At 42.9% G+C, this 21,354-nt stretch overlaps 1 long non-coding RNA gene across 1 annotated transcript; it reads left to right on the top strand.

Moving 5' to 3' along the window:
• Positions 1 to 19,416: 19,416 nt before the first annotated feature.
• Positions 19,417 to 20,772, top strand: LOC122018378. Its single transcript, XR_006121868.1, has 2 exons — positions 19,417 to 19,711; positions 19,810 to 20,772. It is a non-coding gene; the product is annotated as an uncharacterized LOC122018378 (long non-coding RNA).
• The last annotated feature ends 582 nt before the right edge of the window (positions 20,773 to 21,354 follow it).

The raw sequence follows: 21,354 nt of genomic DNA, 5'->3' as shown, positions 1-21,354 counted from the left end.
ACTGAATACTTAAATTGCAGAAACGAAAAATCAAGAGAACAAATAAGACATCGCCAACAAGAGAACGAAGGCCCCGAGCCGCTCGGCCGGAGGTAAGTGGGTCAAGCCAAGCGCTCGAAAATTGAAGGCCCCGTACCATTCGGACGGAGGTAAATTATCCGAGCCAAAATGCTCGACGCAGCAGACCCTGAGCCGTTCGGCAAGGAGTACGTTCTCCGAGCTGGGTGGAAGGGGCATATGGATTATCCGAGCCAGGCGCCCGAATAGCGAAGGCCCCTCCAGCCGATTATATTCGCAAGCAAATGAACCGTGCTGTTCGGCCGGGCACAAAGACTGTCCAAACGCGAGATAAGTTATGAAGGCCAAGGTCGCTCGACCTGGTAAGGAGTTAGCCTTCAAGGCCGTCTAGCCCAGACGTTAAACCGTAGAGCCGCGCCAACAGGCTATAAAAATCGAGCGGAAAACCAACGAGCACCGTCGTTAAAGATCGAGAGCCGCGCCAATCGGCTATAAACATCCGCGCCGACGAGCACCGTCGTTAAAGATCGAGAGCCGCGCCGATCGGCTATAAACATCCGCGCCGACGAGCACCGTCGTTAAAGATCAAGAGCCGCGCCGATCGGCTATAAACATCCGCGCCGACGAGCACCGTCGTTAAAGATCAAGAGCCGCGCCAATCGGCTATAAACATCCGCGCCGACGAGCACCGTCGTTAAAGATCGAGAGTCGCGCCGATAGCGCCGATCGGCTATAAACATCCGCGCCGACGAGCACCGTCGTTAAAGATCGAGAGCCGCGCCGATCGGCTATAAACATCCGCGCCGACGAGCACCGTCGTTAAAGATCGAGAGCCGCGCCGATCGGCTATAAACATCCGCGCCGACGAGCACCGTCGTTAAAGATCGAGAGCCGCGCCGATAGCGCCGATCGGCTATAAACATCCGCGCCGACGAGCACCGTCGTTAAAGATCAAGAGCCGCGCCGATCGGCTATAAACATCCGCGCCGACGAGCACCGTCGTTAAAGATTGAGAGCCGCGCCGATCGGCTATAAACATCCGCGCCGACGAGCACCGTCGTTAAAGATCGAGAGCCGCGCCGATCGGCTATAAACATCCGCGCCGACGAGCACCGTCGTTAAAGATCGAGAGCCGCGCCGACGAGCACCGTCGTTAAAAATCAAGTCGGACCGGCGACTATAAATACCCCGAGCGGACGAACGAATATCAGAGCAAGATACGTGCAGAGCGAGTAAGCCTCCCCGCTCGGACTTTATGCAATGGGCCAAGCCGATCGGACGCGTGACGGTGAACGCTTAAGAGCATGACTGACTCTAAGCATACACGTTAAGCAAACAGAAGAATATTATGGATAATGAGTAAGAAGACAAAAGCAGAAGGGCATCGTTGCATTATAGGAAAAATTAGGCCGGACGGTACATACAAAAATTTTGCATCCGCCGAGCGGATGAAATACAGAAGGCACTTAACTCGCCTCACTCAGGGTCTTCAAAATTGAAAAAGGCGTCCGGGATATCATCGATCATGGCCGCCAGGTCGGAGGCGGGAATATGCATTCCCTCAGGAAGGTGGCCACCCCTCTTGAAGTACGCCATGGCGACCTTGACCGCTTCGGCGAAAGTAGAGGAGACGCTGCCACCGAATTTTACGCCGAACCTCTCCGAATGGAGGTATTCCTGGCGCGCTGCTGCTAAGCGACTCGGCTCTCCCTCTTTATATTTTTTGAGCACCGCCCGGGAGGCGATTAAGGAATCTTGGAGGGCCTTCAAGTCCATTGCAGCCTTTGTGTGTTCTGCCGAACGGTCCTCTCGCTCGGCGTTCAGCTGGGCCTCCAGATCCTTGGATCGCTGATCTAGCGCACGGACTTCGACTTTCATTTTATCTAGATCAGCAATTGCTCGCCTCTTCCGACCATTGGCGCGCTTCACGTCCCCGTCCCGCTTCTTCACCAAGTCTTCGAGTCGGGCCACCTCTGCAGCCAGATCGACAGCCTTCTTCTGTTCGGCCTCAAGAGCTTGTTTCTCCCGCTCGGCCGTGGGACCTCCCGATACTTGAAGTTTTTCCAGGAGATCCTCCAACTCGGCTAGCCGATGGCTAGTGGCGATTTGCTCAGCCCAGCGCTGTAAAGGAAATAATGAAGTCAGTAACCAAATAGTGTCATGGTACAGGAAGAAAAATGAATTTACCTGAGTGGCCTGCTGCATATTGTTGTCGCCGAGCTGCTTGGGCGTCATGAGGGCCACTTGAATCTGGGCGTCCTCAAAGAGCTTGGCGAGTGGACCCGTCAGGGTTACTTCGTGGACAGGGCTCGATGGCCGATCGGCTGATAGTAAATATTCCTCCGATGGGAATCGGAGGGTAGTCTTGATGGTCGGATGGCTGGACGGCGCTTCTTTAGTCGCGGCCGCCTGATGCAAGGACTCCCCTATGGTGGAAGTTTCGCCCAACCGACGTAAGCGGCGGCGAGTTCGGGGAGGAGAGCCGGAGGGCTGTGCGGTGGGCGAAACCGCAGGGGTCCCGATCTGTGATGGCGTGCGATCCGGCGAAGTTACGTCGATTGGCGCCTGTGGTTCCGCCTCTTGGGTCGGCGGACGGCTGGAGTCTCTTCGACGTTTCCGCCGAACATCCAATGGGGGATCCCCGACCTGGGGAACGCCCAGCTCGGCGGGGGCTGAGGAAACAGGATCCGCCTCAACCTCCGTTGAAGCGGATGGGGCAGCTTCTGCTTCAGGGGCGGACTGCGCTCCCCCCTCTCCTGCATCTGCCGGGCGGCTGGGGATGAGACCCCGCTCGGCGAGGTCTTTCTTGGTGGCCGCTTCAATCTCCACGGACTTTAATTTCAAATTAGCGGTAGCCTTGGAGCGCCACATGACTTCAGCTGCAGTAAAAGAAATTAAAATCAGTTAGACAAAAAAGAGTAAGAAAGTAAAGAATCCTTACTCATGCGGAAGGGTAGATTTGCCCGAACGGGAGACAATCCGAAAATATACAACACCCCCTTGAGCAGCAACTGGTCGATCTTGTATCGCTGACCGGACAACCAGTTCGCCGCATGGAGATAAGCTGGATTGCTTCTGAACTTGCCTAGCTCCGGCTGAGGCGGCACAGCGGTCTGCCATTTGGTTCGGAATGCTGGCCGCTCGGGAAGTCGGATATAGAAGAAAAACTCCTTCCAGTGTTTGTTGGAGGTCGGCATATTATCAAAAAATCTAAAGCCTATTCTACTTTGGAAGATAAAAGTGCCCGGCTCGGATTGTTTGGGGTAGAAGAAGAAGTGGAATATTTTGGGGTCCAGAGGGATACTGTGCAGCTTGAAGAGGACGACCGCTCCGCTCAGCAGCCTAAAGGAATTTGGCACTAGTTGGCCGAGCGGGATACGAAAATAGTTGCAAACTTCCAAAATAAATCGATGGGTGGGAAACCTAAGGCCGCCTTGGAATTGGTCTAGAAAGAAACAAATGGTGCCGGTCGGCGGGTCATGGGGCCGATCGGCTGGGCCGGCTATAATTATTTCATGGTCATCTGGGATCCCGTACGTCCGAACCAGACGCCGAGCGCCCTCTTCGTCAAACCGACTCTCCATACTCATATACCATGGACCGTGAACATGGGTAGAGGGGTCAGAAGAGCTCGCCATCTCGAAGAGACAAAAGGATAGCAACGAAAGAGAGGTAAAACGGTTAGGAAAGACCTGGTAAGCAAGGAAAGAAGGCTCACTAAGAAGGGAATGGGCGGAGAAGATCGCCGGTGAGATGGTAGCTGCCGAAGAACAGGAGCTGGATCGCCGGAGGCCGCAGCAACAGAAGAGGCAGGGGGGCAAAGCACGGGCAAAGATGCGTAGGCGGAGGAGGGCTAAGGCTTTATACGGCCGAAGTCGATGGGCCTCCACCGTCCGATCCAGGTCACGGGAAACAAGGACGCCATCGGGTCGTCCATTTTAAACGGAGGCGTCCCATCGTAAGTGACGCCGCCGTCACACAATGGTCGACACGTGGCGCTCTGTCACCAAGCGCAATTAATGCGCCCATACTGCGCATGCTTCGACTTAATGGAGAGGATTTGTGTGATTTTCAAGAAGATTTAGACAGGCAAACATTCCTGTTGAGCGACAAGACCACCATAACGAAGAGCCGAGCGGCTGAATTTGGAGAAAGGGCCGAACGGCCCCACGAATACTATAAGCAACGGAAAGGCGACGAACGCCCGCTCGGACACATAGTCCAGTCAGTCGGACTCACTGCCTCCTTGGCAAGTGATCCGGCGGTAAGAAGGGGGGGCCCACCCTCTGAAGGGTCCCAGCCTAAGGAAGGATGGAGGGCTGGCCCAGCGAATAATGGTCCGAGCGGAGCTATAGATAACTCATCCATGGGCTTGGGTTTCCGACGCCAAGGCAGGAAGATCGAAGGGCCGAGCGGAAATCCGCTCGGCTGGAACCAAAGGGCCGATCGGGTGGTCCGTTCGGCCAGGATAGGGGCGAGGGTGCAAAGGTGGCCGAGCGGCCTATGCGCTCGGCACGGGTTATGGGATATCAGCAAAAGCACGTCTGATGATTAGGCCGTACACAAGATCACACGATGGAGGATCTTGCCGTCACATCAGGGGAAGGTTGATACAGTAGTAGTATGGCCTCATGGACGTCTTCCTGACAGATCCATATCTGGGCATGGCCCCTCTGACAGACCCATACCTGGGCATGGTCGAAGGCAGGTGGTTGCTTTGACTGGTGCGCCTAGGCTTCTTCGAGAGGTCTATATAAGGCCTCCATTTCTTCATCGGAGGTACGAGGGTTTCCTACTTAAAAGCCACTTCTTTGCTATTTCCTCGCCTGACTTGAGCGTCGGAGGGCCGTCGCCGGGACACCCCTCCCGGCTCGGTTTTGCTGCAGGTTCGCCGGAGCGCTCGAGGATTCAGCAGGGAGCGCCACGTGCCCAGTGTCCGTTGGCTCCTGGTTCGGACAGGATCACTGCCTATTTTAATAACAAAGTTATTATCAAGAAAAAGAAGGAAGTTATCTGTTCTAGTACGTTGGTCGGCAATTTAAAAATCCAATAACTCCCACGATGCAACAAATGGAAATTAATAACATATCTTCTAACTCTAATAAGAGAAAGCAACCTTCGAAAGTGAACCAATTATATCTTTGGTACCTAAGGCTAGGTTATATTAACTTGAGTATGATTCAAAGGATAATAGCCGATGAACTTTTTGGTTCGTTGGTAGTGGAGATCTTTCCAACCTGCGAGTCTTACTTGGAAGGAAAAATAACCAAGAAGCCTTTTAAATCTAAGGGGAATAGAACCAAAGATGTGTTTGAAATTGGTTCATTCTGATTTTGTATGAATCTATAACTATCCAGGCAAGAGGTGGTTTCGAATATTTCATCTATTTTATAGACAACTATTCAAGATACGGGTACATTTACTTGATACGCTACAAGTTAAGTGCTTTGATACAGTTCAAAGAGTACTAGGCTGATGTGGAGTAACGTCAAGGTAAAAGTATCAAGACACTACGGTTAGATCGTAGTGGCGAGCACCTCTTAGGAGAGTTTAGGAGTCACTTATCAGAAGTCGGGACTCAATCCCAACTAACTGCACCTGGTACACCCAAACAGAATGGTGTAGAAGAAAGAAGGTATAGGACTCTTATGGAAATGAGTAGATCGATGATGAGTTATTCAGAAATTTACCAAATTCGTTTTAAGGATATACTCTGGAAACAGAAGTGAACATAGTACCTTCCAAGTCAGAACTCTCTACTCCCATAGAATTGTAGAGTAGGCGTAAGCCTAATCTGAAGTATATTCGGATTTAGGGTAGTCCAGCACATGTGCTGAAGGGAGACACTGAGAAGTTGGACAGGAGTTCACTTGTTTGTGGGTTATCCTAGAGAAACGAAAGAAGGTTTGTAGTCCTTAAAAATTAGAAGGTCATTGTAAGCACTAATGGCCGATTTTTAGAAAAGGACTATGTAATAAACCACAAGCCTATAAGTAAATTTGTTCTTAAAGAAATAATAGAGGACACATCTAATCTAGTACCAACTGTACAAGATGAAATATCACAAGAAACTGTAACACGTATCACAAATGATACACAATTACATACAGTGCCTCGTCGTAGTGGGAGGGTTGTGAGGCAACCTAAAAAATTCATATTTTGAGAGAGTCTTTGGACTTGATCCCAAGTGAACATAAACCTGATCCCTGGATATATGACGAAGCGCTCCAAGATAAAGATGCAACATCTTGGCAAAGATCAATGAATACAGAATTATAATATATGTATTCTAATAAAGTCTGGGAGCTTGTAGAATCACCAAATGGTGTAAAAGCCATTGTGTGAAAATAAGTCTACAATAGGAAGAGAGGGATAGACAGGAAGGTAGAAACTTTCAAAGCAAGGCTTGTTGAAAAAAAAACTTTTTCACCGATTGACATGCTTAAGTCTATCCGAATTCTTTTATCTATTTCCGCTCATATGGATTATGAGATTTGGCAAATGGATGTCAAGACAGCTTTCCTTAACGGAAGTCTTGAAGAAAACATCCATATGAGGCAACCAGAGGGGTTTATTGAAAAAGGCAAAGAGCATCTAGTGTGCAAGCTAAATCGGTCCATTTATGGACTGATGCAAGCTTCAAGGTCTTGGAACATCCGGTTTAATGAAGTAATCCAGTCATATGGATTTATTCAATGTCCGAATGAATCTTGTGTATACAAGAAGTGTAACGGAAACGTGGTGGTATTTCTTGTACTATACGTAGATGATATTTTGTTAATTGGCAACAATGTAAAAGTGTTATCGGACATAAGGGTATGGTTGTCCAAACAATTTGATATGAAGGACTTAGGAGAATGTGCACACATTCTTTGGATCAAAGTCATAAGGGATCGCAAGAAAAGGATGTTGCGCCTATCTCAAGTTTCGTATATAGATATAATCCTTGCTCGTTTTAGCATGCAAAACTCCAAGAAAGGTTTCTTACCTTTTAGGCATGGAGTAGCTTTATCTAAAGAGATGTCTCCAAAGACATCAAAGGAGATAGAGGACATGAAGGCAGTTCCTTATGCTTCGGCTGTGGGAAGCCTAATGTATGCAATGCTGTGTACGAGACCGGATATCTGTTTTACCGTTGGCATGGTTAGAAGATATCAAAGTAACCTTGGACAAGGACATTGGACTGCTGTAAAGCATATATTGAAATACCTGAGAAGGACTAGAGATTATATGCTAGTTTACCAAGCAGACGATTTGCACCTTGTAGGTGACACAGATTTGGATTTCCAATCAGATAGGGACAACAGTAAGTCTACATCAGGCTATGTGTTTAATTTAGGAGGTGGAGCCATTGCATGGAGGAGTGTTAAGCAGAAATGCGTTTCAGACTCAACCGTGGAAGCTGAGTATATGGCAGCCTCTGAGGCAGCCAAAAAAGATGTATGACTCAGGAACTTCCTAATGGACTTAGATGTGATGCTTGGTTTGCCCAAAATCATCATAATTTATTATGATAATAGTGGTACAGTTGCAAACTCGAAGGAACCACGAGCTCATAAGGTGAGTAAACATATAGAGCGCAAGTACCACCTGATACGAGACATCGTCAAGCGAGGAAAAGTTGTCATCGTCAAGATTGCATCAGCAGATAACCTGGCAGATCCTTTCACTAAGGCCCTTCCGGGGAAAGCTTTTGATCGACATGTAGAGGGGATGGGAATTAGATGTATGGCAATAGATATGGCAGCTTAGTCTTTTAGTATAAGTGGGAGATTGTTAGAGTGTATACTAAAAGCCTAACTTTTGTAAACATTTATTTTGAAATAAAGAATCACTTTTGGTCAAAAATATCTACATTTATGTTAAGTATAGTTGTTCAATTAATTTAAATCATAGATAACATGGTGTGTGGTGTCACACATAGAAGATCATGTTATCAGTTCTTTATAAATTATAAACAGTTGCTCACGACTAAGATGGAAAGAAACAAACCGTTGGAATAGTCGTAATGTAATTAGGTATTAGTTTATCTTAACTAATAAATTACACTAGTACACTCTAAGTGTATTGAGTAGGACCAATTAAGGCAAGTTCTTTTTATACTAACTTAATAAAAGAACAAGTCCTTAGTTATTATGGAAGTGTGTGCTCTTAATCTTAATATTATAATAATAAGCACATATATTTAGTATTTATTTCTTTGACTTATCAAAGGGTGAGATTTAGCTCGATAAATCAACAGGCCTGATAAGTTGGGAAATGATATTACTTATAGTGTGTGTTGTTGATTATAGAAGGAAACTGTATCCTAGTTATCTAGGTTGAGAATGTCCCCAAGAGGAGCTCATAAGAATTGTCATGTTAAACCCTGCGGGTGGACTTAGTCCGACATGATGATAAAGTTGAGTGGTACTACTCTCGGAGCTAGATATTAATTAAATGAGTTGTCAGTAACTCATTAAACTAATGGGCATTTGATATCTTAAACACAGGGAGACTAACACACTCATGATAAAAAGGAGCTCATAATGTAATTTGGGATTGGTGCGGTAATGTAACAATAACTCTCTAGTGGAATGAGTTATTGTTGATGGACTTGAGTTGTGTGTTCGGGGTGAACATGAGATATTCAAGCTCGTCAGAAGTCCAAAACTAATTTCTCCTCTAGGTCCCTGTCGTAGCCTCATTAAAACCTCAAGTCCATCCAAATAAAAGCTCATCTTAGTGTCCAAGAGAGGGCCAGCCCAAGGCTTGGTGACCAAGCCAAGGGCTGACCACCATCTTCTCTTAAGGAGTCGGCCCCTTGCTTTACAGATCGGCCCCTTGCTTGGTGCCCAAGAAAGAAGGGGTCGGCCACATTAATTCAAAGGTGAGGGACTTTAACCAGCCGGATAGTCTTGTTCCGCAACTGACGCTCTTTCCGGTCGAGAATCCGTACCGGAACCTCCTCATATGTAATGTCAGGCTGAACTGGAACTGGAATATCTGTCAGCACATGCGTCGGGTCGGGCACGTATCTCCTCAGCATGGATACATGGAATACATCGTGCACGCCTGACAGGGACGGTGGTAGTGCTAACCGGTAAGCTACTGCTCCAATCCTCTCCAAGATCTCGAAAGGACCAATGTACCGCGGAGCTAGCTTACCTCTGAGGCCAAATCTCTTCACCCCTTTCGTGGGTGAAACTCGTAGAAATACATGGTCACCTACAGAGAACTCTAGTGGTCTGCGTCTCCGATCAGCGTAACTCTTCTAGCGGTCCTGTGCCTCTGGCATCCTCCGTCTGATAGTACGGACCAACTCTGCGTCCTGCTAAGCTCTATGAGGTCCCAACAGCTGGGCCTCACCAACCTCATCCCAGAGAGTGGGTGTCCGACAAGGTCTACCATACAACGCCTCAAACGGTGCCATCTGGATAGCCGAATGAAAGTTGTTGTTGTAGCCAAACTCAACCAACGTCAAATGATCCTCCCAACTGCCTCCGAAATCCATAACACAAGACCTCAGCAGATCCTCAAGAGTCTGAATAGTCCGCTCTGACTGTCCATCTTTCTGTGGATGGAAAGCTGTACTGAATCGGAGCTGAGTGCCCAAGGTCTGCTGCAGACTCTGCCAGAAATGAGACGTAAACCGTGGATCTCTACCTGAAATGATACTCAAAGGAACACCATGTAGTCTGATGATCTCTCAGCAATACAGATCTGCCAATCGATCCAGGAGATCAGTCCTCCGGATCGCTAAGAAATGCGCAGATTTAGTTAATCGATCAACGATTACCCAAATCGCGTCATGGTCTCGTCGTGTCCTCGGCAAACCCACCACAAAGTCCATGGTAATGTGATCCCACTTCCACTCAGGAATAGGAATCCGCTGAAGTAACCCTGCAGGTCTCTGATGCTCAGCCTTCACCTGCTGACAGACAAGACATCTAGCTACGAAATCCGCGATGTCTTCCTTCATGCCGTTCCACCAGTAGGAACGTCTCAAGTCTCGATACATACGGGTTCCACCTGGATGGATCGCAAATCGAGAGCGATGAGCTTCCTGAAGTGTCTCCAGTAAGACCGGATGAGACTGAGATACGCACAATTTGCCTCAGAAGTATATAATACTCTCCTCGTCTCGTATAAACTCGGTCTGCTGCCCGGAAGCTATCTGGCTGCAAATAAACTACAAATGTTGATCACTGGCCTGGGCCTCTCGGATCCTCGTCCTGATCAACGACTGGGCAACCATGGTAACTAGAGTACCCTGCTGTCCTTAACCCTCAAGGCCCAAATCAGAGGAACCTTAAATCAAGTCTGTGACCACAACTCGGTGGCAAGCTAAAGTCCCTCCGGACTTCCTGCTAAGCGCATCGGCAACCAACCTTAGCTCTCCCCGGGTGATAGCTAATGGTACAATCATAATCCTTTAGGAACTCCATCCATCTCCTCCGTCGGAGATTAAGTTCCTTCTAAGTAAACAAATATTTGAGACTCTTATGGTCAGTGAGAATCTCAAATGTAACGCCATATAAATAATGTCGCCAAATCTTCATGGCAAAATAATGACGACTTGCCCAGATCATGTACAGGGTAGATCTTTTCATGCTCCTTCAACTGTCGAAAAGCATAGGAGACTACCATATCGTTCTGCATCATAACAGTGCTCAAACCCTGAATAGATGCGTCGGTGCAGAGGACATATCCATCCTCTCCAGAAGGTAAAACCATAATCGGAGCCGACACTAGTCTCCGCTTCAGCTCCTGGAAGCTGATCTCATAATCCTCAGTCCAAGTGAACTTCACGCCTTTCCAAGTCAGGCGTATCAGTGACATAGCTATCTGAGAGAAACCCTCAACGTATCTTCGGAAACACCGAGCCAAACAAAGGAAGTTGCGAGCCTCCTATATAGACTCTGTCTACTCCCAACGGTAACAACCTCTATCTCCTGTGGAACCACGGTATACTACTACTGGTGACCGTGTGTCTCCAACATCTCACAGAAGATAACCAAAATACGCACTACTGATCTTCACATATAGACGTTTCCATCAAAACATCTCTAGAACTATGCGAAGATGGTGTACGTGACTCACCTCAGATCAGAAATATATCAACACATTGTCAACAAAGACAATGGAAACTAATCCAAACATCCTAGGGATACCCAAATCATTGAGTCCATGATAATATCTAGGGCACCTCAAGCACTAATGGTAAAACCAAGATACATAATGTCCGTATCACAGACATTCCTAAACATAAGATCCTCAACAATAAACAGATCTGACCACCAACAATATAGAATCGCCAAAAAAAATAGATCCTCCAATGTGAGAGCAATGCTCCATCACACGAAATACCACATATATGGGAGCAACGCTCTACCACAAGAAATCCTCCATATGTGGGAGCAACGCTCCACCACAAATAATCCGAATATGAATCTACAATAAATATGGGAGCAATGCTCCGCTACAAGCAATTCGAAATATGTGGGAGCAACACTCTACCACAACAAACAATAATATATAGGAGCTACGCTCCACCACAAACGATCCTTAAGTGCGCAAGGTACCTAACTATCCAGCTAGAAACTGCACGAGGTCTCTCTACCACAGATCACTGTGGGTAGCCTAGGGTAAAATAACCCAGTAAGCAAGTCAAATCCATAGTCAACTCTATCATCATCCTAGTGGGTCGGTCACCCACAAATAGGAGAATTAGTTGACAGGGTAATACAACCAATAACATAATGTAGACACTCAGCATTCTACTTTCAACATAGGTAGAATCATCACGATACTTTCAACAATGCATACCGAACCCGTGTGCATATATCATCGTAGATAAAATCAACAATACACCTCAAACATCACTCACATGACATATATACACATATGCCAAGAGTATAATCAACATATACTTCCAATAAGGCATACTAAACCCAGGTGCACTCACAAATCACACATAATCAGCAAGATACCTCAGATACCACACCAAACACATATGTATATATCACAACACCGATATAGTCGACAAGATACTTCCAATATGACACTCACACCCATGTGCACATACCACGACACAAATTTAAATCAATAAGATACCTCCAATATGTCAATAAGACACGTACAGCTAACTAAATAGCTAGAATCCACAAGGAACCTATCATAACTATATCAAGATGGGAATACACACACTACCTGCAAATGATCTATCCATCACAGAACTCCTACAACTCATAACAATCATATAAACACGATCAAAGATAGGAATAATCAACATATTTAACCCAATCACCCTGGCATTCTGAAACAGTAGGGTCACCTTCTACATTATCCTGCTAGGTACATACCGTCAAAAATTAAAATACCCCAAGGAATAGGATACATCGATCCTCTATAGACTAACCAAGCCGACAATGGTATACGGCTAATTTAGTCTTTCCCCACGTCAGTACAGGCTTTGTACTAAATATGCTTAAGATATCAACCTAAGCACGAATAACCCAAAAATCAACATCTCTATAAAATAGAGTATAACAATCCCCTACGGATCGAACTAACAAAACTATATCGGTAATCTACTGACTAATCAAGAATACCTTAATCCTCCATAAGCTACTAAGGTATATCAATCTGTGACTACCCAAGTCAACAAGCGTAAATCAGTCTTCCACTGACCAATCTAACAAGAGTAAATCGGTTATCTACTGATGTAAATTAACTAAGATAAAATGTTATACCACTGGCTAGGTCAACATAAAGATATTAATACTATCCACTCCTAGCTAATAATAGCAGAGGCTGGTATGTGCCTCAATCTGCTAACCAAATAGTATAACAGAAACTAAAAACTACTGGTGTATGATATGAACACTTACCAGAGCCTATAATCCTTAATCTCTATTAAGGTCAATTAAGATCAATGGCTTACCTAATACATAAAATATATGTCATATCCACTAGGCAGGTACTAATAAAGAGTACTATACATGTCATAACTATGACAGACAACAATGCATATACTAACAAGAAGGTAGAATGACAGTATACCAACATACCTCCTATAGCTTGGAGATGTCCTGCCGCTGCTAGGTCCCAAAACCCGAAAAAAATCACATCAAGAAAACTAAAACACGAAATCCGAAATACGAGAAATAAAACTCGTATACCATGCTCTGATACCAAATAAATTGGTATCAGATAAATCTCGAAAATCCAAAACACATAGCAAGTATCGTAACCTCGCTCTGATATCACTTAATTGTCACGCCCCGGGGAAGTCCCTGTCCGAAGAAATTTCGGCAACACCTCCCATGTACGGCTGACAATCTGAAGCATTTCTACAAGCATAATATACATCAGCCACATACGGCTGGAACATATACACAACCACGCAGTTTATGTCTTCAGCCCACTCGGCTGGAACAAAATATACAACAACCACGCAGTTATATATATATTTTTCAGCCCACTCGGTTGAAACAAAAACCAAAACACAGCAGAAAAATGATAGAAATCCAAAATACATGACTCCTAGCCGGCTAGGCTTACACCACACAACAAAACAACACTCCGGAAACAAAACCGGATCACAAAGCCAAATACAAAAATTTCATATAGCGAAACAAAAATAAACATAAGCATAGACTGGTCTTCTGATGTGACGTGGGGACCAGCAGACAGGATACTCCAAGCGACTTCATAAATAATCTGGTACCTGAAAAATATAGAGTCCACGGGGGTGAGTTCAACAACTCAGCGAATACCAAAAGACATGCCTAGTAAGATATAACTAACAACAATAAACATGGAATACAGCTTCCGAATGATATATAGGCAATATACAAAACTGAAAAGTAACCAAGGAAGATGTACTCACCAGGAACTCCTATCCTGAACTAAAGGTCATCAAACCGATACGCAGTATGTCTCCTGTATGCATGTCAAACAAATGCATCCACCAAAATGCAGCATATAAGTGCAGCAAACACAAACAAATAAATGCAATCAATGCATATGATGCTAATGATGCGTCCTGGTCACCCCTGACGCCAGTCAGTCCTCTCACACACAAATGGCGAGACCGAGTGGGTAGGGCTATGACAACCGTGCACTCTGTCGTCACTGCTTCTGATGACTGACCGAGTGGACGGGATGCTGTCGGAGTACTCTTGTCCTCTGACCCCAAATCATAAATGGGGGAGCTCAATGCTCTCATCTCCCGGTACACGATGACGGGGAGGTATCTCTGCCGGCTACCACGCTGAGTCACCTGACCAACGGAGCCAAACAGAGTCCACTGTCTGTCGGCTACCACGCTGCTACACTAAATGCCAACGGAGCCAAACAGAGCGGAACTGTCTGCCGGCTACCACGCTGAGTCACCTGACCAACGGAGCCAAACAGCAGAATCGTCACACACCTGCCCATGAGTGGTGGTGTGTGCAGTACATGTAACTGGCGATGGGCTCAACCATAGTGGAGCCGACAATCGTACAGCATGCAATCATGATGCATGACACTAAGCATAGCAAAACTGATCAACATAACCATATCAATATGTATAAAATGACTACTGTAAAATCGATGGTCACATACCAAGATCTAGAGTACACAGGTCAGATAGAATATCAAAAACCTATGTCCTGAACATAATAAGTATGGAATATCCTGATCAGCATAGAAAAATCCATATATACATAATATGGGTACCACAGTATCAGTAGGTCAAATCCACGGATCTAGTGTATACAGGTCCTCTATGGTATAATAACCTAGATCCTAAACATATCCCCCTTGCATAGCATATGTACCAACAATATGCACAGATCAAAGAAACAATGTCTAGGTACACAAATCATATATGATATACAAACAGAGGTACACAAGCCAGGTATGGCATAAAAACTTAAGTATCAGATAATTTAGATACACATGCCAGAAACAAAAATCCAGAATCTAGTCCTAACCTCAGTAAAACATGGTATGTCACTCTAGAAACTAAGATACTCATGGTAATAAAGTACTCATGGCAATAAGATACTCATGGTACAAATCACGAGATATAAGCACAGATACTTAACAAGCGACAAACCTAACATGCTATGGATATCAAACAGTGACATACCAAAGACAAACATGTTAATTGCTTGAAGCTATAAAGTACTATGCATATCCAAATGACGATATCATAAAAGATAAGTCAAGAGGTACCCGCCTCCGATAAGAGGATCGTATCCGGTCCAATCCGATGTCAAGATGCTCGTTCCAAAACAAAATCCTGCGATCACATATGGTATTATATCACTAGTCAAGTAAGAACTAGTTAGCTAAATTCATTATAAACCAAATAGCTAACTTATCCCAATCTGAATCAGAATATATATATATTAATTCCATTTTAATTATTAACCCCAAATCTAGTAGTTAACCAATCTTATTAATCCTGTGAGGTTTAACTCAATCCATAACCTCTTATCATATCACAACCCAATGTGTAGCTCAATTAAATTTAACTATTCCACGGCATCTAGTTAACAACTACACCTTTCAAATTTGAATCTACATTCATGTATAAATCAACAATAACTTACCCAAATCAATGCATTCCACTACTATCTCATAGCCGGAGCAAGTTGTTGTTGTGAATGTCCAAACCAAGTATCCTACATTACAATCATCACGGTAATATCTTAACATTAGATCTAATTCCACCATAAATCTCAATATCTGAAATCATCCCAATTATGGCACAACAACCTCCTTACTAAAAGGAGTCTTACCTTTGCTTGACCCGTGATCCAGATATCCCGTTCCATACTCATCTATTAGATTACCTTACTGTTGGTTGGGTTGCTACCGGCACCAAGAACACTCACTCCGAGACCTCCACAGCTTCAAGAAAGGAGAAAGCAGTGATCGGTAACAGGAAAAATCCACAGAAATCCGTTGCTTCCCTTCTATTGATCGCCTAACGCCATTACTGTGAAGAGGAAGCGAAGCCCGAAGCTAGGGCATGGCACAGTAAACCCCAAGCCGGCAATGAACCTAGGGCACAAGCGAGGTCAGTTTGTAGTGGCGTCGGCGCTGCTCGGTGTGGGAAGAGGGCGACACCTAGGCATCGGCGGTGGCCTTCGGCGTTCAGAGGAGAGGCGTCGACGTGAGGAGAGGGTTCGGCCGGCAGGAGCTCGCACTGAGAAGGAAGGATCGGCACCGGCGCTCGGCCTCGCAGCCTCAATCACTGCTCGAGCATGGAGAAGAGCGGCAGTGCAGACGGGGGAGAAAGAAATGGAGGAAAAAGAGTGGAAGAACAGCCGGCACAGCAGGAAAGGGCAGAAACTGTCGTCGGGCGGTTTTTGGCAAGGGCACGCGGGGAGGAAGAAGGAACGGCGTGAGAAGAGGAAAAATAAAGATAAAGAAAAAGAATATAAAAGGAAAAGGAAATTAGGAAAATAAATATTTCCTCGCTAAAACGGGGTAGTCTAAACAGACTTTCCCCGGGGCCCAGTTTTCATCCCCGTAAACTCATCCGTACGAGTTCCGAAAAATTTCCAAAAATTCCCTTATTATTATTCGTCATTTTCCGGTATTTTACAAAAGGTTATTCTTAAGACTATGACATAGATTATGAGAAAATATTTGCTCCTATTACAAAAATGATGATTGTTCGTACTTTGATTGTTGTTGCTTTTGTTTGTCAATGGAGAATATTTCATATGGATTTTAATAATGCATTTCTAAATGGTAATCGATCTTCATGAAGAAGTTTATATGACACCTCCTCCTGGTGTTTCACACCAACCTAGTGAAGTTTATAGGCTTAATAAAATGCTTTATGGTCTCAAATAAGTACCTCATGCTTGGTTTGAGAAGTTCTCTATAATGATTACTTTGCTTGTTTTTTATCCTAATAATCATGATTCAACATTGTTTGTCAAATGTACGAGTGCATGTCATATTCTTTTATCGTTATATGTTGATGACATAATTATTATTGGTGATAGTTATGATAGAATTGCTTCCTTGAAGTCTGAGTTGACTCGTTATTTTGCTATGAAAGACTTGGGTTTAGTATGTTACTTTCTGGGCATTGAGGCCGCCTATTCCTCAAAAGGTTTTCTTTTATCCCAGTCAAAATATATATCTGATCTGTTTGAACGTACACGTCTTACTGATAATAGAGTCGTTGATACTTCTATTAAGACTAATGCTTGATATTCTCCATTTGATGACCTACCTTTGCCTGATCATAGTTTGTACTGAACTATTGTTAGGAGATTGGTTTATCTCACCATAACTTGTCAAAAATATTGCATATGCTGTTCATGTGATTAGTCAATTTGTCACTATACCAACTATAATTTATTGGACTGCTATTCTTCGTATTCTCAGGTATCTTCGAGGTACTCAATTTCAAAGCTTTTATTTCCTTCTACTTCATCTCTGGAGTTACGTGCATACTTTGATATTGATTGGGCTAGTGATTCTATGGATCGTAAATCTACAACTGAGTTTTGCTTTTTTCTTAGTGATTCTCTTATTTCTTGGAAGAGTAAGAAACACAATGTTATTTCTAGATCTTCCATAGAAGCCAAGTACCGTGTCAATACCTCAACTACTTGTGAGATAGTTTGATTATGTTGGTTGCTTGCGGATATGAGTATCTTTTTTTATCAACTTACTCCGTTATATTGTGATAATTAAAGTGTTATTCAAATCACATGTAATTTAGTTTTTTATGAGCAAACGAAACATATTGCAATTGTTTGTCATATTACTTGTCATCATCTTCAGATTGACATCATCACATTGTCATTTGTTCCTTCTAATATACAGATTACTGATATGTTAACCACGATACATTCCTCTTCATATTTTGGTTTCTTGTCGGATAAACTCTCAATGCTAGAGAATGTTAGATTATATTATTATTATTAGATTTTTCTATTTATTAGCTAAAGATAGATTATTTTTTTATTTAACCTAACTATATAAATATTGTGTAACATTTCATTAATAATAAAGTAAGGTGGCGTTTGGTTCTCTCCTAGGAATCGGAATAAGAATGAATATTATAGTATTATGGAATGAGAATAGGTATGAGCTTGAGTATCATTCCTAAAAATAATGTTTGGTTAGTTGAATATTTTCAATCGAAATGAACTTAAATTTCTTTTTTTACCCTTAGAGAAAAATAAGAGAAAAAATTAGATGGAAGATAAAGTTGAATGTGAGAGAAACATATGATGAGAGAAATGATGAGAGAGAAAGTGTGATGAAAGAGAAAGTGTGATGGGAAAAAATGAAGAGGGAAAGTGTGATGAGAGAAAATGAGGAGAGAGAGCGTGATAGGAGAGATTGAGAAGAAAAAAGTATGCTAGAGAGAAAGTGTGTTGAGAGAGAAAGAGTGATGGGAAAAAATGAAGAGAGAGAAAGTGTGATGAGAGAAAATGAAAGATTGAGAAGAGAAAGTATGATGAGAGAGAAAGTGTGATGGGAAAAAATGAAGAGAGAGAAAGTGTGATGAGAGAAAATGAGGAGAGAGTGTGATGGAAGATAATGAAAAAAAGAGAAAGTGTGATAAGAGAAAATATGAAGAAAGAGTATGGTAAAAGAGATTGAGGAGAGAGAAAGTACGATAAGAGAGAAAGTACGATAAGAGAGAAAGTATGATGAAAAAATAAGGAGAGAATGAAGAGAGGGAAAATAATGAGAGAGAGTGTGTGTGATGAGAGAGAATACAGAGAGAAAATTGTAGAGAATTTATGATGAGAGATAATAAGGAGAGAGAGTGTGATGGAAGAGAATGAAGAGAGAGAAAGTGTGATGAAATAAAATATGGAGAGAGAGCATGGTAAGAGAGATTGAGGAGAGAGAAAGTATAATGAGATAGAAAGTATGATGAGAGAGAAAGAATAATGAAAAATGAGGAGAGAATGAAGAGAGAGAAAATAATGAGAGAAAGTGTGTAATGAGAGATAATACAGAGAGAAAATTATAGAGAATGTGTGATGAGACAGAATAAAGAGACAGAATAAAGAGAGAGAAATGATGTTGAGAGAGAAAATGTGATGATAGAATGAGGAGAGAGAAAGTACGATACAGAGAATAAGGAGAGAGAATGAAATAAAAGAAAAATTGAACAAATATACTAAGGATATCGTCCAAAATTTAAATCTTATTCTCATTGCATCAAAACCCAAGGGAGGAGGTGAGTTTCATCCATTCCCAAATTTTTAGATTTCATTCCAAAATCTTAATTCCATTTCCATCAACCAAACATAAGGTTTGAAAATAAATCCATTCCCTCATTCCCAAACCTCTAAACCAAACTACACCTAAATCCTAATTTTCTCTTTTGATTTCTACTTATGCGTCCCTTTCCCTGAAGAACAAAATGAGCCAGAGGCAATCAATGCCCGTGTCAAACCCGAGACGGCAAGAGAGATTGATAGAGATTTCAGGGTGTGAATAGACTTAAGCGAGAACAGATGCGTGAAGGATTGAGATCCACTAGGAGTGTGGTGTGAGGAGATCTAGCTAGGGTTGCTTGGCAGGAGGTGGCAGCGGCAGCGGCGGTGATGAAGGTGCTGGTGGGAAGCCCTGGAACATGGAATGGACTGCTACTGTGCGTCTTTGCAGGGACCTCCATTGAGGTTATGGAATTTGCATTGGAGTTCTCCAACTACACTGCCTTATAGTACGGACTCGATTTCTTCGCTTCATTTTCCAGATTTGTTGTTATTGCATAATTGTTGAACTGCATTGTCTGATGATTATATTCTCATATGGTTGTAGGTTTGAAATTTGACTGCTATACATTTGGTATCACAGTTGATAGATTTGCCCATTCTACATTTTTTAGATTTAAAAAACGTGTTATATATTTTAAGAAAGCTGGATAAATGTGACGCCATTAGGAGGAAGGATGTGAGTATTCGTCTCCGTCCTAGGAGTTTTGAATGCTTTAACCACTGATGCACTCAAAGAACCCATGTTTCTTTCCTCTTTGTCTTAACATCCTGAAGAAAATCTGAGAGAAGATCAAGTCTTTTTTATGATCATTAAGCAATCAGCCTTTAATGAGCTCCGTGGCCTCTGTTAATTTCCATGTTAATTGCTAAGGCGCATGCTCTCCTTCCTGAAAAATCTACACTGAAGTATTTGGCTTTCCCTTAATGATATCAACGCCAATTTTGTTTCTCTCTTTTTTGTATTAACACAATCGTTCTGTAATATATTATTTATGACGTGCAAGAGTTTGAGATCTTAATCAAGCACTATTATTTTTTTTAATAAAATTTGTTGGGATATAATTGCTTCCTAGATCATAATTCGAAGTGCTCTATTGCAATTCCTCTTCGACGCGGCATGTGTACATCTTGGTTGCTATGTTTTAAAGAGAATCTAGATAAGATTAAAGATCTCATTTCTCACATTATATTGTCTTTGCTATTCTTGACACCCTGTTTTTTCAGATCAAACTGTGAGGATATACTGATGTAGATGTGGCTTAACTTCCCTAATTGAGCAGGAGTTGGTGAATGAACCATTTTATATTTGGAAATGAATTCAAAATACTTCCTGGACTTTAATCAATGTTAAGGTAACTCCAACAACAATAATAACCTAATAAAACTAAGCTCCACTCTACAGTTGAATTTAATCTGATCTACATTATGATGTTTGTTTTTTCACTCTGATTCCGCATTGCTCATTTGGATGTTTTTTTTTTTAAAACAAAAAAATTCAGCTATTTAATTAATTACTTTTATGGGGCTACAAGTTTTGTGGAGTTTGGGACTTGCATGCCTTGATGTATATGCGCTAAAGATGAAAAGGGACCTCCATAGCCCAGTTCTAGTTATCTTATTCGTGGTCGGTGACTGAGCAAGTACTTAAAACTGTCTTCTTTTTTTTTTAAATAAAAAAAAGTCATACTGTCTATGTTAATGTCTGTATGTAAGTTTGACTTTTCTTAGTGGTTTATAGTTGAAGCCTTTGAACTTGATTTAAGTATGACCTAGGGACTTCTTATGCTACTATAATTTATTCACATTGGTTCATGTATCTATTCATTGCATATGTTATACTGCAGAAAGAAATGTGTTTATTTAATGGAACATAATACATGTTTCATGGCTCATTTTACAGTGTGGTATGACTTGCAGCTTGTTGGTCAGGAAATAATATGTATTAAAAAATTAGAAAATTGATGTTATATATCTGTGCTTGAATCATGTAGTAACTTATTAGTTAACTGCTTTTTATGGAAAGACTCTTTATCTAATCAAATATTAAGCTGGTACGACTGATTCCTTACTGCAAGAGTGAATGCCTTAA

The sequence above is a fragment of the Zingiber officinale genome, chromosome 1B, assembly GCF_018446385.1.
Source record: "Zingiber officinale cultivar Zhangliang chromosome 1B, Zo_v1.1, whole genome shotgun sequence".
In the NCBI taxonomy this organism is placed as follows: Eukaryota; Viridiplantae; Streptophyta; class Magnoliopsida; order Zingiberales; family Zingiberaceae; genus Zingiber; species Zingiber officinale.
Note: the sequence above shows the minus strand (reverse complement) of the source record. Positions and strands in the feature narration are given on the sequence as shown.